Below are 3,377 nucleotides of genomic sequence, written 5' to 3'. Positions count from 1 at the left end.
TAAAGATAAATGAAGAATTTCTACAGTAAATCTGAAATTAATATTATCGCATGATCAGTACTCCTGCACCTCTTTAAATGTTTAGTCCTCTTAAAGACAAATAAACAGAAATCAGTCACAAAATAGTGTCAATTTTCTTTTTGAAATATTTAGGAGCAAGTACCCGGTTGTATAAGGGACAAATAGGAGCTCCAGTGGCATAGTGCCCAAGGCATTTGACTGCTAACCAGAAGGCTGAGAATTCAAATCCACCAGCCGCTCCTCAGAAGGAAGATTGGGCAATCTACTTCCGTAGTGATACCGCCTCAGAAACCCAAGGAGAAGTTACTATGCATCAGACCCAATTCAATGGCAGTGTGTAAGGGACCAATAATAGGTGGCTCTGGATTGAGGAACAGAGAAGTAGATGGACTGTAAAGGAAACCTTTGTTCTCTATCAAGTGGATTAGTCTTCTACTCAATCTATTTTAACTATTTAATCTCTTGTTAGTCATTTAATTATTATTACCTTTGTGACTCTCCAGTCCTGAAACCATTCCAGCTCTTCCTTAAACCACCCATAAAGTCAGTCCTATCTCTCCCTAATGGAGAATGCAAATTCTGGGAAATTTAATAAGAGAAAGGAGTATACAGTGAGTGCAGACCAACTCCTACTGTCAGGAGAAAGGGAATATTTGAAATAACCAAGTTAAACTCTTCAGATAGTCAATTAATTGGGGTTTGTATGAGGATTTTGTTCTCAGTTTATTGATGCACATGAACAAGAATTGGAAAGCACTTTAGTAGATATTGATATAGTTAATTCATATTGGCTGAGAAAACCCAGAGGGCAGCTATTTGTCCAAATCTCGAATTTAAGTGACCCTGCAGGACAGAGTAGAACTCTTCCATAACGTTTACTACAGTCTTTACAGAAGAAGACTGTCACAACTTTCTCCTGACGAGCACTGGGTGGGTTCAACCATCAAACTCTTGGTTAGCAGCCAAGAGCTCAACCACTGTGATACTTGAGCTCCTTTCCATGAAGATTCCTGCCCAGAAAACCCAAGAGGCAATTCTACTCTGTCACATGAGGTTGTTATCAGTCACAATGACTTGACTGTACCTAACAACAACAATAACAACATGTTTTTACTTTAATTTGTTTATTAAAGGTATATTGAGGAGGCATACATGGCAAACACAAATAGCAGGCTATTTCTGTAAAACAAACAGAAGTCAGACAATAATTTTTTGCTTTAATGCAAGTATTATGTACATGCTGGTATGCTGATTAGGTACTAAGTTTATAGTATGATTTAAGAGAAAAACACTGCAATTCCAACACAGAGACACACACAAACAAAACAAAATTCACCTAAATTAGAGCCAGGAATATGGCAAAATTAGGAATTCTGAGAGGTGTTTTAAAATCACTGAAGTTCACTGAAAAAACTATATAATTTGCTTTGGGCATAGGGAGCTCTGGTGGCGTAGGATCTAGGTATAAGGGAAAATATTTACCAAGAATTAAGTCTATGTTGCAGGCTCTTCCAGTTCTATGACTGACAATAAACAAGATAAAAATCCTGATTTCAATACATTTTTTACACCTTCTATTATGGATAAGGTGTAACTGAACACATAGGAAGGTACTTAATTAGGTTTAGGAGACATAGCAATCAAACAGAGAGCTAAATTGCTACAACAGGGATTTGGAAACATCTTGAGGGTCATAAGCACCCCTATACATTAACAATTTCTCCAGGAGGAAAAAAAAAAAAGGTTCAAGCAGATAAATTAAACTGAAAAATTTCCATTTGTGGGTAGGAAAACATTCTTGTAAATAAAGGGTACCCTAATAGCTATGAAAGGGGCCCTTGTGGTGTAGTGAATAAAGCATTTCACTGCTACCCAAAAAGTGTGTGGTTTGAACCCACCACTTGCTCTGCAGAAGAAAGATGAGGCAGTCTGCTTCCATAAAGATTTCCCCACTGCCACCCAGTTGATTCCCACTCACACTGATCCTGTTGCACAGAGGAGAATTACCAGCAGGCTTTCCAAGGCTGCAACTCTTTGGAAGCAGACTGCCTTGTCTTTCTCCAGTGGAGCAGCTGTTGGATTTGAACTGCCAAATGCTTTAGCCACTAGGCCACCAGAGCTCCTACAGCCTTGGAAACCCTCTGGAGCAGTTCCATCCTGTTCTATAAGGTCCCTAGGAGTCAGAATCAACTCCATGAGAGTAGGCTTGTTTTTGGTTTTGGTTTAGGACTCATGATCTTATTATTCCTGGGGAGAAAATATGTGATGTGGATAAATCCAGTCCTGTGTTAATTAAAAGGATAGACTGCATTTTTCAAAATATCATGGAGAATAAGATCCTGTTATTCTTTGGGCAATATTATCATTAAAAATATCTGCAAAAATTTCAGTTTTTTAAGCCAATGGTCACAACCAATTAGCAAGCTGTAAATTAATGCAATGATATTTGTATTTACTTTAAATGACATACACAAAAATAGAAAAATTCAGAGGGAAGAACATTCTAAGGGATAATAATTTTTGTGCTATTTTTTAGATATATATCAGTATGTGTATGTGCATGAATTACAATATAAAATGTATATCTTACCATATGTATGGTTGAGACTGATAAGTAGATTTCAAACCAGTTGAATGACATAACAAAAGAATTGACAGTATGAATATCTCTAAAATACTCATTAGCAACTCATACAAATACATGTAAAATACATAACCAAAATCTACCAGAAAAATTCTCCGCACCCTCTTCTCAAACCTATGTCGCTCAGTTTTACACACAGATTGGGCAGAAGTCAGGAGCCAGACATGAGAAACCATACAGCTCTAACCACAGTCATCCTCCTGGGACTGACTGAAGACCCACAACTGCAGATTCTGATTTTCATATTTCTACCGATCACCTACATGTTGAGTGTAACTGGAAAGCTGACCATCATCTTCCTCACATCAGTGGATGCCCACCTTAAAACTGCCATGTATTTCTTTTCTCCAAAATTTCTCCTCCTTACAAATCTCATTCACCTCTGCCTGCCTAGATTCCCATACAATATATCAACAAGTGACAGGACCGTTACCTATAATGCTTGTGCAAGTCAATTGTTTTCACAGACATGTTTGGAGTAACAGAATTTTTCATCCTGGCCACTATGTCTCATGATCGATTCATGGCCATCTACAAACCCCTGCATTACATGAACATCATGAACCACAGGGCCAGCAAAAATCTTATCTTTGACTGCTGGATAACTGCTTTGTGAATCATATTCCCACCTCTTGGTCTGGGACTGGATCTGGAATTCTGTGATTCTGTCATTGACCACTTTTTCTGTGATGCTAATCCTCTCCTGAAGGTC

General features: G+C 38.1%; 1 pseudogene; it reads left to right on the top strand.

The window, feature by feature from the left end:
- The first annotated feature begins 2,829 nt into the window (after window positions 1-2,829).
- The window catches only part of LOC103212676, a 3,095-nt pseudogene continuing 2,547 nt past the window's right edge, over window positions 2,830-3,377 (top strand).

The sequence above is a fragment of the Orycteropus afer genome, unplaced genomic scaffold (assembly GCF_000298275.1).
Source record: "Orycteropus afer afer isolate SDZICR_OR568_19922 unplaced genomic scaffold, OryAfe1.0 scaffold01059, whole genome shotgun sequence".
NCBI lineage: Eukaryota > Metazoa > Chordata > Mammalia > Tubulidentata > Orycteropodidae > Orycteropus > Orycteropus afer.
This window is presented reverse-complemented; position numbering and strand designations above follow the sequence as displayed.